The 13,905-nt window shown below is 45.7% G+C and overlaps 1 protein-coding gene across 1 annotated transcript in view; it reads left to right on the top strand.

Moving 5' to 3' along the window:
* The window catches only part of PPP1R9A (protein phosphatase 1 regulatory subunit 9A), a 2,260,036-nt gene that overhangs the window by 1,760,881 nt on the left and 485,250 nt on the right, over positions 1-13,905 (top strand). The gene's annotated exons all lie outside the window — the stretch shown is intronic.

The raw sequence follows: 13,905 nt of genomic DNA, 5'->3' as shown, positions 1-13,905 counted from the left end.
TTATATCTTAAAAGGCCACTAATTAATTAGACATTGAAAAAGAAAGAACATCCTTAAAGAGACAGTGCATTTGAATGATTTAAGCAAGTCTAAGTATAAAAGCTGTATTAAAAATGTAAAAATTATATTAAAAACACATCAGTAAATTGTAAAAGATTATAAAAAACATGTTCTCATGCTCAATAAAGGTTTTAAAGAAATGTTTTAATTTATACTAGGAATCAGCAAACTTGCAGTCTAAGCTGTCATTTAACTTTTTTCTTATATCCTAGTCTTGATTTCCCCTTCCCTGAGGTTAAACTTAATTTGCTCTAAGATACCAAAGCAAACGTTTTTAAAAGACGAGCATGTTTTGGAATGCTTATGTAGTGCATTATTATCATTTTGTTTACTAATCTGATACAAATGTTCATATATTCTTTTCCAGACACATCTATCTGTTTTTCTAATGTAAAAAGCTGGGCAGCCCAAACATTTGGTGAGGTAAACTACTTCTTTAGATTAGGAATTCCCTCTTACAAATACAACTTTCGAACAAATATCATTCTCCAGAATTAAAATTTTCTCCCTCTAGAATATATTGGACATTGGTAACATGAACACACCACATCTCTCAACCGTACCAAATTCCTCAGTATTTACCAGTTTTGAGGGCAGAATAATAGAGTGCCATGAATTCTTGAGTGGCCCCTTCAGTTACCGATAGTTTCCCTTTTTTTCAAATTGTTTTTCCTTGCTGAAGTTGTTGCTGATGTCATCACACACAGGGGATGCACGATGACATCAGCTTCATGAGGCAGACCTCCAGACAGTAAGAATTCGGCTGAGGGCTCGGGGTTGAACTGTGTTTCTGTGTGTGTTTACCTCCAGTCCTTAGACTACATACGTTCGGTTCGTAGTATGGTGGCGATTGTAACTGTCTTGATTAGAAAAGAACATTGCCATTGCATTGGGAATTGTGGATTCTTAATTTTCTGTACAGTGTAGTAGTGCAGCGAGCAAGCCAAGTGTTCCAAATAATAAATAACTTTTTTCCCTACAGTAGTGCAGCAAGTGTGAGTGTACTAAATAATAAATATAACTGCAGCAGTAAGCAGCAGCAGAGTGCAGAGTCCCATCTGGACTGGACCCATCCCGAATCCCAATTCCTGCCCAGTCAGAAGTCAGTCAGTGTTTTGCAACTTGCACTCCCAGGAATCTGAAGTGACGGACCCAGACCCAGCAAGCCCAGAACCAGAAATTAGGAAGGAAGCCTTGGAAGGACAGGTCTGACCACTTGACCAGGTCACAGGCACAGCTCCTGCGGGTGGTCAACTCGAAGATGAGAAAATTTATCTCCGGTGGCTGTTCCTCCTCCTCCAGGTAAAGAAAAAAAAAAAAAAAAAAAAACCTGATCACAACTACACAGGAAGCATTAGCATACATAGCCACAGCTCTCCTTTGCCCAGATTTTCGCCTTACATTTTTGCTTTGTGTTCCTCATGAAATATGTGGTTTTCTGATAAATCATGGAGAATTGAAGTTTCTAAATAATGGCAGATGTTAAGTTGTCAATCTCGCCTTCATTCTTGCTGGATGGGTTCGGAGCCAAACCTCGGCTCCGACTCGGCCTATACTAAAGCTCGAGAGCTAATTTTACCGGCTTGAGGCAACCCTATATCCCATGATGCTAGGCGGTAACTACCCAGATCTCGTTTGCCGCTTCATTAGCGAGGTGCTCCTTTTACCGGCTCACAGGTTAGTGTTTAAAATTAAGAAAAATTCTAGTTTTTCTACTTAGTTTTCCCATTATTTTTTCTAAATAGGCTAATTTCTCTGTTATTTCAAATTTTTAGTTCCTATCTTTATCCCTTATCCCAGTTATACTCCCCACCCTAGGTTAGGCCTTAGGCCCTTCCGTTTTTCTTAACTTCCCTCACAGGGATTCTTAGTGTGTGTGTGTGCTGTTAGTAACCCTGTATCCCTGTCTTTCTGAGTGTGTGTGTGTGTGTGTGTGTGTGTGTGTGTGTGTGTTTCTAAATTTAGAACTTTGTTCTTTTCGACAACAATATGTCGAAAGAGACAAAAGTCTCAGGCTTCAAGAAGTGTGACTCGTGCTGTCAGAAGATGTCGCTGACAGACGGTCACACTTCTTGTGTTTATTGCCTGGGACCCCTGCACCTGCAGGACTCTTGCTCTGTGTGCCATGCATTCAGCCCAGGAGTCCTGCAGGAGTGCAGGAATAAGTTGATTCTGAGGGGCTTATTAAAGCCCGAAGGTTCCCCGGCTAAGTCCGTGCCAGAGAAGCCTTCGAAGCCTCCCAAACCGTCGGCTCCATGCTCTAAGCCTTCGGATGGTGGCTCACCTTCTGTGACACGATCGGCTCTGGCTGGAGCCGATATCTCTGTATTGCAGCTTCCTGCATCGGCTCCGGCCGGAGCCGATGCCTCTAAGACTCAATCTTCACAGTCGGCTCCGGCTGGAGTCGAAGTCTCTACGGCACCATCGGCTCCATCAATCTCGATGCCCTCCACACGCAAGAGGTCCAGATCTCCATCTCTGGAATCTATCCATTCGGCTCCAAGGTCACCTTTACTCTCGGAGCGGAGCCATCGGAGCCATTCCTCTTGGTCTTCCAGGCTTTCCGACCATGACCTTGAGAGGGTGGGTAGCAGACTGTTAAAGTCTCAGGCACTGGCCCAAATGCTTCACAGCCTGTCTCATCAGACAGCGGCTACGTCCATACAACCTACTATTCCTCCTTCGACTCTGCCCCAGTGTTCGGAGCTGGAGCTCCTCGGAGCTGTGACCGTTGTGACGTCAGAGCCGATACCTCCCCCTTCGGCTCCGTCGTCTGCTCCGATCTTGTCCATGGTGCCATCCTTGGAGGGATCCGGACGCTTGGACTCTCTCGCCGGCTCTGAGGGGTCGAGTGGCATCAGACCCTTGTCCGAACCCATTCTCCCTCTCGGAGCGTCGGCGCTGGTGAGTTCGGCCCCGACATCGGCTTCGGAGCCGTCCCTGTCTGTGCCGGCTGGGGTTCCTAGTTCTTCGGAGTGGGAGCCTTCTGGCCTGCCTGATAGGGGCACCTTCGAGGTCATGAGCGTACTGGCCCCAGTGCCTGCTCTACGGTCAGCTCCATCAGCTCCTCCCACTGTAGTGCCTGCTGAGGTCTCTTCCCACTCTCTCGCCCCCGGCCGTAGAGATCCAACGCCTCAGGTTTCCCCTTTGGGAATATCCTCCTCTTCCGAGGTTTCTTCTGATCCGTCAGGTGAACCCCCGCATAAGAGGACATGTAAGAGGAAGCATGTGGACTCCCCTGAGTCCATCACATCTGATACCGACTTGGATGAGTAGGAAGGATCCCCAAGGTCCCCCTCTGAGGATGTTTCCTTCTCTGACATCCTTGAAATCCTTAAACAGAGGGGGAACTGGTCTTCCCTTAATCCTTCTGAGGATGAGTCAGTTTACCTGGAGGCTTTTGGTTCTCGACCCTCCACCTCCTGGGTGTCTCCGCCCTTCGACCCCCTTATGGAAGTGGTGGCGCGGAAGGCGTGGACGGCCCCTGATTCGATGGAACCCACCCCACGGAGGCCTTCCAAATTTATAACAGCCCCTTCGGATAAGCAATTTTTATCTAAAGGTGTCCCAGTTGATGCCATGGTGGTGGCAGCGGCCACCAAGAAGGAACTGGCTGATCCTTCAGTGCCTATCCATCCACCTAACAAGGAATCTAGGACAATGGATAGGTACAGCAAGCGGATGTTCTCATCAGCGACCTTTGCCATGCAGTCGCTGAATTACTTATGCCATTACACCCGTCTTCAAAGAGACATTCTCAAAGAACTGGGTAAGGTTCTACAGGATCCATCAGCTGCTGGGTCTCAGGACAAAATTAACTCACAGCTAGGAACCCTTAATTCCATTGTCAACTCCTCCATGTGGCTTATTTCCTATGCAGCCGATGGAGCGAGTAGGGCCGCAGGCACAGGTGTGGCTTTAAGGCATCACACCTGGATGCGGCTTTGCAACTTCGCAGACCCCTTCAAGGCGTCTTTCACTAACTCCCCCTTTGATGGTTCAGCGTTGTTTGGACCTCAAGTGAAAGATACTTTGACCAGATGCGAACAAGATGGCAAGACTCTTTCTGCCGTAGGAGTCCGTTTTTCAACCCCATCTAGACCATATACTAAGGGTCAAAAGGGTGGAAAAATGTGGTTCCGCAAATCACAAGGAGTCATGCCTGACGCAAGAGGTCAGTTCCCCCCTAGAGGCAGAGGGGGGAACAACAACAACAGACGCCATCCAAGAGGCAGAGGGGGTCCGCAGAATCAGGGTAGCAGAGAAACCCTCTCTGACAAACCCTTCCAGCATCCCTGAGGTGCTGCCCGACTGTCCACCTTTGGAGGCAGTCGGGGGAAGATTATCGCTGTACCCACAAGCCTGGCTCTCCCTCACTCAAGACAAATAGGTGCAGTCGATTATATCTGAGGGTTACAAAATCCCCTTTATCCAAACCCCAACGATTCAAATGGGGTCTCTTCCAGACGTTCCACCCAGTCTAAGGGAACAAGCAGCACTAGAAATATCAAAGCTGCTAAAAAAGAGAGCCATCCAGCCAGTCCCAGCAGGACAACTAGCATCCGGAGTCTACTCAAAGTTCTTTTTGGTACTAAAAATAACAGGGGACTGGAGGCCAATATTGGATCTCAGCAAACTAAACAAGTTTGCAAAAAGAACGAGGTTCTGGATGGTCACGCTACAGTCCATTCTACCCCTTCTGGGCAAGGACAATTGGATGTGCTCAGTGGACCTTCAGGATGCGTACTGTCACATCAAAATACACAGGCGCTCCAGAAGATTTCTCCGCTTCCAGCTGGGGGCCAGTCTCTACCAGTTCAAAGCCCTGCCCTTTGGTCTCACTACAGCCCCCCGAGTGTTCACCAAATGTATGGCAGCAGTTACGGCTCACCTGAGACGTCAAGGATTCCAGGTGTTTCCATATCTAGACGACTGGCTCCTCACTGCCACCACCAGGCGTCAACTTCTTCTAGCCAGAGATTACACCATTCACATTTGCAAAGAGCTAGGTATCTCTAAATTTCAAAAAGTCTGCCTTGTCGCCTTGTCAGTCTATTACCTTCATAGGCGCCACCTTGGACACCGTTCAGCTCTCAGCAAAGTTAACAGAGCAGAGGGTCTTAGATATTCAAAGTCATGTTCACGTCCTCCTTCAGAGCAACAAAATTCAGGCCAGGTATGTTCTGAAAGTATTAGGTCTCATGGCGGCAGCCATCACGCTTCTTCCCCTTGCCCGCTTTTACATGCGGCTTCTTCAGTGGATGCTTTTCTCCCAGTGGTTCTTCCAACAGCTCCCTATGACACACAAGATCTTAATAACTCTATCTTGCAGAAAACATCTGTCTTGGTGGATGGTCTCCCCTCAAGTCCATCAAGGCAGACCATTTACTCCCCCCCCCCCCCGGTCGCTACAGTCACATCGGATGCCTTCCTGATTGGGTGGGTGGGGGGGGCATTTTCAGGGCAGGACAGTCCATGGCACATGGCAACCTTTCGAATGCCACTTGCACATAAACGTCCTGGAGATGAGAGCAGTGCATTTGACTTTGCAAGCCCTCCAAGACTCTCTTCCCCTGGGGACTATTGCAATTCAAACGGACAATATGTCCATAGTATGGTATATCAACAAGCAGGGTGGAACCAAGTCCTATCCCCTGTGTCGAGAAGCACTCAGACTCTGGCAATGGGTGATCTCTTCTCAGTGGTTTCTGATAGCAACGCACATCCCCGGGAAGTCCAACGTCATAGCGGACAGGCTGAGCAGAGCTATTCTCATGCCCCACGAGTGGTCTCTCAAGCAATCGGTGACGGACTAAATTTTTTCGGAAGTGGGGGTTTCCTTGCTGCGATCTTTTTGCAACACCACAAAACAGCAAGTGCCTCGACTTCTTCACTCTCCTCCCCCTTCCAGGCCATCCCCCCAGAGACGCTCTAGTCCACGATTGGCCTCGGGGACTTCTATACGCATTTCCCCCCTTTCCATTAATCACACAGATAATTCAGAAAGTTACCGCCATGAAAGCCAAGATGATCCTCATTGCCCCTTATTGGCCTCGACAGATATGGTTCCCTTTCCTGCATCGTTATCTTTTGGAGCAGCCTTGGCATCTGGATCCAGTGCCAGATCTTTTGGCCCATCAGTCAGGGCAGCTGCACCAATCCCTCCAATCTCTCAACCTCACAGCTTGGTTGCTCCACTTCCGTCCCTAGCCAGGCTTCCAATGATTTCAAATTCTGTCTGGGATATTATTGTAGCTTCCCTTAAGTCTTCCACCAGAAGGATCTATGCTAGTAAATGGCAACGTTTTTCCTTTTGGGCAAAGGCTTGGAATATAAATCCCTTCACTGCTCCAATACACTCGGTCTTGGATTTCCTAGCTGAAATTTTTCATTCAGGATCTTCTTCCTCCACAGTAAAGGTTCAGTTAGCAGCCATTTCAAATTTTCACATAGGCTTGTCGGACTCCAGTATCATGTCCCATAAGCTTTGCAAGGCATTCCTCAGAGGTATCTTTTTACTCGAGCCTCCGATCAAAGACCCCCCCACCACAGTGGGATTTAAACTTAGTTTTAGCATCCTTGATTCTCCCTCCCTTTGAACCTGCGACCTCCTGTTCATTGAAGTTGCTTTCCTGGAAGACACTCTTCCTAGTCGCCATTACATCTGCTAGGAGAGTATCGGAACTTCATGCCCTTTGCATTCGTCCTCCTTATTTAGTGTTCCAGAAAGACAGAGTTTCTCTAAGAACTAACCCGTCTTTGTTACCCAAGGTGGCTTCTCAGGCAAATTTATATCAATCTATTGATCTTCCAGTTTTCTTCCCTAATTATTCAAACAGGGAGGAGCAAAAACTGCATTGCCTGGACGTTCATCGTCAACTCCGCTACTATCTGGACAGAACTAAACAAATCAGGAAATCTGATCAACTCTTTTTATCTTATGCAGAAAGTAGAAAGGGCCTTCCGGTATCCAAGGTAACCCTGTCTAGGTGGCTGTCTTCTGTGATTACCTATATTTATCAACTCAGAGGTAAAGAATTGACTACTAGGCCAAGATCACATTCAACCAGAGTGTTACTTACATCAGCAGCCTTTCAAGCTAGAGTGCCAGTAGACACTATCTGTGCGGCAGCCACATGGGCCTCTCCTCATACCTTTGTTACACATTACAAATTGGACGTGGCCTCCAGAAACAGGGCAAATTTTGGTTCCACCATTCTCAAGAGTCTGTTCCAATGAGCCACCCAGGATGAAGGTGCTAGGGACGCGGTCCCATCCAGCAAGAATGAAGGCGAGATTGACAACTTAACATTGAGAAGTTATGTACCTACCATAACGTTCCATGTTAGTTGTCTTCTCGCCTTCTTTCTTGGCCCCCACCATCCCCCTAGCCTGGACAGACCGAGAGGTTTTCCCCTTCTTCTAAGGGCCCTTATCTTGCACTATTCCAAGCCCAGACAGTTGGTCCTGGGGTAGCTACAGCTTCAGGTAGTGATATTTGGGGAGTTCTCCTTTCTCCTCCTCCACCTCAGAGGGGAGACTGAATTGGCTATTGTTTCTCAGCTACCAAACGAGATCTGGGCAGTTACCGCCTAGCATCATGGGATATAGGGTTGCCTCGAGCCGGTAAAATTAGCTCTCGAGCTTTAGTATAGGCCGAGTCGGAGCCGAGGTTCGGCTCCGAACCCATCCAGCAAGAAAGAAGGCGAGAGAAGACAACTAACATGGAACGTTATGCTAGGTACATAACTTCTCATTATGGCATACATTTGAGTTTCAGTCTTCATATTGTTCAGAATAAAATGCATGCTAACACAAATCCTGTTATTCATAGGTTCATAGGTAGGTACTAGGCTATCAGTCCAAGGGCCTACACAAGCCTAGCCAACAAGGTTCCCTGGCTTACGCCACCCAAGAAAGTTATTTTCCTGTGCCACTGACGAGCAGAGACACAGAAGTGATCCCCGGGGTGTATTTCCTATTTCCCATCCACTCATCAAGATTTTTCTTGAAGAGTGCTAATGAAGAACTTTGCTTGACATATATGGGTAGCCTGTTCCAGAGTATGGGAAGTCTCTGGGATAGGAATCTATCCCTCCAGCTTGTCCTGTTTATTGTGGTGACAAGGTTTAGGTCCCTAGAGCATGTAGCTCGGAGGGATTGGGATTTCTTTAGGTGTAGCATGTCCAACAGCTGTGGGTTTGACATAACTTTATATGTTAGGCAGAGATCACCTCTGAGTAGGCGATATGCTACAGAGTAAAGCTGGAGTTTTTTGAGGCGGTCAGTGTAGGGCATTTGTTTGAGTCCAGTAATCCTCTTTGTGAGGTACTTCTGTGGCCTTTCCAGCTGCTGCAGATGTCTTGTGAGGTACATTCCAAAAGGGCGTTGTACTCTATAATGGGTCTAATGAGTGATGAGTAGAGGGTAACGATGACCTCTTTTTCTTGGATGAAAACCCTTTTATGGTGAGGTGTGCCACGTAGAAGGACTTCCTGACTACTGTGGAGATGTGACTATCAAAGGAGAGACTACTGTCCACCTGGGTCCCAAGGTCTCTTATCATGCATTCGGTGTTAAGTAGATTGCTGCCTATGTGGTAGTTCATGGGTACAGAGTTTTTACCAAAGGGGATGACACTGCACTTTTTGGCATTGAGCTTGAGGCCATGGCTCTGACACCAGGCATCTGTCTCAGAGAGGCCCTTCTGTAGGATGTTCACATCATTTGGGGACTTGACTATGGCTCCTAGTTTGCAGTCATCTGCAAACTTCGTTAGCCAGAGGCCTTCTGTGTTAGCCTGTACTTCAGAGAAGTAGATACCAAACAGGAGAGGTCCCAGGACGGAACCCTGTGGTACTTCCCTTGTCACTGGTGTGAGGTCAGATTTGGAGTCTGCAACTTTTACAGTGTGGGTTCTGTCAGTGAGCCAGTTGGCAACCCATCTTGTGACGTAAGGATTTATGCCTAGTTTATTGAGTTTAGCTATAATTCCAGAATGGGGGATGGTGTTGAAAGCCTTGGCGAGGTCAAGATAGGCTGTGTGAACCACTTTACCCTCATCTACGGCTTTGGTGACTGCCTCAAAGAAGTCGATCAGGTTCAGGAGGCATGATCTGCCTTTCACAAACCCGAACTGGGTGGGATCCAGAGTTTGGAGGTTACCAATGTCTTTGTTTATGGGTTCCATGATGATACATTCCATGGCTTTGCAGACCAGGCTCATCAGGCTAATAGGTCTATAGTTCCGGGATCAGTGGTGGCTCCTCCTATGTGGAGTGGGATAACTGTTGCTGTGTGCCATTCATTGGGCACAAAGACTGATGCGAGGCTATTATTGAACATGGTGCTTAAGTGGGGAGCCAGTTCATTCTGAAGTTCATGTAAAACGCAGCCTGGGATGTTGTCCGGTCCCATGGATGCTGTGTTTTTCGCTTTAGAGAGTGCAGCTTTCACCTGCGTAGTTGTGATTACAGGGACTCTGCATTCTTCCTGTATAGATATGGGCCCTTTAGGGAGTGGGGGTGGGGGTAAAGTTAGCACTGAACCTATCTGCTAGGATGTTGGCAATATCAGTTGGTTCTGTAATTTTCATGCCTTTGTGCTGTAGCTCAGAGCAGATCTGGGTGTTGCCATTGAGATTCTTGACATAGCTATTGAATGCTTTGTGGTTGTCCTTGGAATTAGTGGCAAATTTATTTTCGTAGCTAGCTTTGGAGGATCTTATAAGGGATCTCAGCTTCTTACTGAGGCTGACCAGGGAGCTCCTCCACTCATGGGATTTTACTCTCTTTTGCAACAGTTTTTTCCTTATGTTGTACAGTTTGTTTATGGCAGGGGACCACCAGATTGGCTTCCTTTTTTTGGAGGATAGCGTCTTGGTTCTGTTTGGGATAGCACGATCCATGCACTCATGTAGGTGCTTATAGAGCGCATTTGTGTAGGATTCAGAAGTTGTAACTGTATCGTCCATCTGCATGGGTGTCATGAAGTTCACTACTTCTGTCTTAAGAAGCATGAAGTTGGCTTTGGAGAAATTTCTTACTGTGGTTTCCTTAATGGGGGTGGGGGTGGGATGTGGATATCAAGGGTGATTAGCTTATGGTGGGATCGGACCAACGAGGAGCTGACTTCAGGTGTGGAATACCAGTCACTCATGTTGGTAATGACTAGGTCTAGGATATTGTTGCCCCTGGTGGGGGTGTGGCTAAGTTGATCTAGGGCATTGGAGTTTATGAATTCCAGAAAGCGTTGCGCTAAGGAGTTAGTACATGAGTAGTTTTCCCAGTTATTCGTGGGGTAGTTGAAGTCGCCCATTATTAGGGTGTTTGGTTGAACCCTAATATTTTCCAGTACATCAGGAAAAGAGGAGTGGGAATCCTGGGGCATGGTGGGGGATCTGTAGCAAGCTACAGTCTGGATTGCAGTTTTGCCAAGAGTTAGTTGCACTTGGATAACCTCGGATGCGTTATGCTGAGCAACTAGCCTGGAGGTGTGGATATCCTTAATGAATATGGACACACCCCCACCTTTGGTGTTTCGGTCCAGGTTAGATGGCCGAAAAGTGTGGTATGAGTTATAGCCTGGTAGTGCAGGGGTGCTCTCTGTAGCCTTGAACCAGGTCTCAATCACTGCACAGATATCGATGTTCTCCATTTTAAGGAGTGCCACGAGTGAGTGCATTTTGAAATTTAGACTTCTAGCATTGAGTAGCATTACCCTCAGTTTTTGCTTGCCTGTTCCTGTTATGGTGGTGAATTTGTTACTTGAACCCTGCCTAAAAAAGGCACTATAGGGGCAGCAAGAGCCTTATCCAGTATCCGGAATCCTAGGGGCAACAGGTGCAGGCCATCTGTGGCAAAGCATCGTGGTCTGTCGACCATGTCATCCCAAGCAGACAGATACTGGATCCCCTTTGAATGACACCAGAAGCTTAGCCAATTGTTGAAATCAATCATTTTGTCCTTGTACTGCAGTATCATTCTGGGCGATGGCAGAATGCTACTCAGGGCTAGGGTCATACCTGCCTGGGCTACAAGATCGCAGAGCTCTTCCATGTCTCTTTTCATGTAGTCCAGGGAGGTACATCTCAGGTCATTCACACCAACATGGACAATGACAAAGTCATATTTGTACTTGTTGTGGAGTGACCTGAGTGTGTGGGTTATATGGCAGATCCTGGCACCCGACAGGCAGCTGACAGTAACCTTCTCCTTGTTTATCCTGGTGAGTGGGACATCAGTGTGCCTGACTATAGAGTCACCTATGACTAGTGTGTTGGGTATGTTGTTTTGCCTTATTGGCTGTGTTTGAGTGGCACACTGAATCTGTGGGCTATGTGTCATTTGGGTTGTGTTGGGGGATGGAGGTTTCTTGTGTTTCTGCTTTGGAGGTCTTTGTTGCTTAGGCAGATTATTATTGAGAGCCTCCGCAAATGTTTTTGAATTTCTATGTGTGGATTTTGGTGGTGTAGACGTAGTGAGACTATGTGATGAGTGTGGTGTGGTGCAAATGTTTACCTTCTCCTCATAACTGTCAGGTTCAGTCTTGGTTGGTGAGAGCTTTACCTCCAGTTTGGCTAGATAAGTGCATCTCTGACAGGTTGTGGTGTTGGGTGGTAGGAGGAGAGGGTTGTCTGTGTACATGAGGCAATTTCTTCATTGCCTCAAGATGCCCAGATTCATCAGATAGACAGGGGAGAACACTTGGAGCTGACCCTTGGACATGCCTGAATAAAAAACTATTTTCTTCTAGATAAGTGAGGAAAGTGAGTACAAGAGCTGTTTTTTCTACCATCTTTCTAAGTTTATAAAAGCAATATTTAAAATGTATCTCTATTTTTGGACCTTTGTACAGCAGCTATTTGCAAATCTTTTTTTTTTTTTGCCAATTAGCACAAATCAAAAGATTGCATTTTTATCAGTGGCTAATTTCGGAGCAACTAGCAAAATGCCACATTCACGCTCTGTGTTCATTATGCGGCAGTGCATTTGCCTCACTACACTTGATTTTTGATAACTGCAATTTATTATCATTTAATTTAACTTACCCAATGATTGCAGCCTTTGAGTCATGTTTGCTTCTGTTTAAAATGTATTTATCATGTGATTGGTGTGTAGAGAGAAGCACCTGACAGTTGTCAGCAAATACCGGAAATGCAAACTTCAAATCAAAGCAGAATTATGAAGTGCAGTTTGGTTGTTTCTTCTTTGAAATGGACGTTAGATGTGCACTGTGGATTATGTTACTTGCTGCTGGTGTGGGGGTGCATTTGCAGAGTTTTGCCTTCCCTAGCTTGAGTCTGGAATCAGAAATAGACGTGGCGAGTGCCTTACAGGTATTTAACTGGATTAAGGTTTTCGGAGTAGTTGTTAGATTAAGAAAAACAGGAGATTCTGATACGGTCAGGCTAACACAAACATATGTGATTTTAGGGTAGTGGGTGTGTTGCTATGGGTAGTTCTGGAGGCAACATTTACTGTACCAATTCCCTAGTCTCATGCTGTAGGATATAAGGAGGCTGCTCTGACCATGAAAGGTATGAGGGTATTAAGCAATTACACTGAAATTTCAACTCAGCTTTATTCCAAATCACATTCTGTGCAAGGGTTACACAAATGATTTAATACATTTCAGAAGTTTGCTTCATTATCTAGCGTCTAGTAGTTTTCCCAAAGAAATTTGTGGAGGTATGTAAATGACATGGACGGAAGTCTTCTTGTGGTTGGTAAAGGGATAGATGTGGCACTTTATGGTTGTTAGCTGGAGTGATGCATTATGCTGCATGAATTGTTAGGGCTCGTTTTCCACGTATGAAAATCCTACATGTTACGTGTCATATCTTTGTCTGCTTGAAAGCATATGCACAGCTTATCAAATCGTGCATTATATACAAAATAAATAGAAATAGCTCTTTTGTGTTCATAAGTTTTTGTATTAATTTTCACTAAGAATTGTCTGTATAATGATGGGAATTTGATTTATATTCTGTTAGTATTTGTTTTCAGTCAGGCCGCCTAGTAATTTGAAACTACACCATTTCATTGCTAACACTTCCTGTATTACTGATGTTCCAGTACATAGCACAACAGCACAGCTTAACATGGACTGTTGATTTGTGATATATTGCTATATACTTTGTTATTATCGCTGTCAGTTTAAAACTGTTGTCTCAAGTTTATATGTAAAATTAAAATACTGCAAGTAGAGATAGTATGACTGGGAGAATCAAAAGTAAATGGTAAAGTTTGCATTTATGAAATTGACAACTAGGTGTGCACAGTGTATAACTATCTCGTTTTAAGGAATCGCAAAACCTAATTTGAAAAAAAAAAGTTTGTTAATGTCCACCGTGTCTGGCTGGATAACAGGAAAGAAGTGAACTTGCGCTGCATGTGAAAACTACCTGTTTTTTCTGTCACTAACTGACATCAGGATGAAACATCTCTAACAAAATTAGTGTTATAGAGAGATGTTCATCATGTTTCACTGTTGCAATCCTAACCAATGGGTTATCCGGCTCCCGGTAGACCTCAATCGGCCAGAATACCAAAGGTAAGTAAAAATTATGTTGACTGTCATCGGTTGTAAAGGATATCAGGCGTCCTATACAAATGGAAGCAGCCAACGTCACTTCCTCAGTCTTCCTTGCCACGGAGCCCGAAGCAGAAGCATTTTTTGCATGAGTGCCAGTCGGCAGTTTACATTTGTGTTTCCGACTACAAAGTTGAAGTCAACTACAGCTAAGTACCCCATTGGGGATCCTCTTTTCTTGCCTTAACGAATGTCAGAAAAGGTTAATAATTGTCTTACCTGTGAAAAGCAGATTCCTCATAAAGATTTTCA

The sequence above is a fragment of the Protopterus annectens genome, chromosome 3.part0 (genome assembly GCF_019279795.1).
Source record: "Protopterus annectens isolate FY-2018-M chromosome 3.part0, PAN1.0, whole genome shotgun sequence".
NCBI lineage: Eukaryota > Metazoa > Chordata > Ceratodontiformes > Protopteridae > Protopterus > Protopterus annectens.
This window is presented reverse-complemented; position numbering and strand designations above follow the sequence as displayed.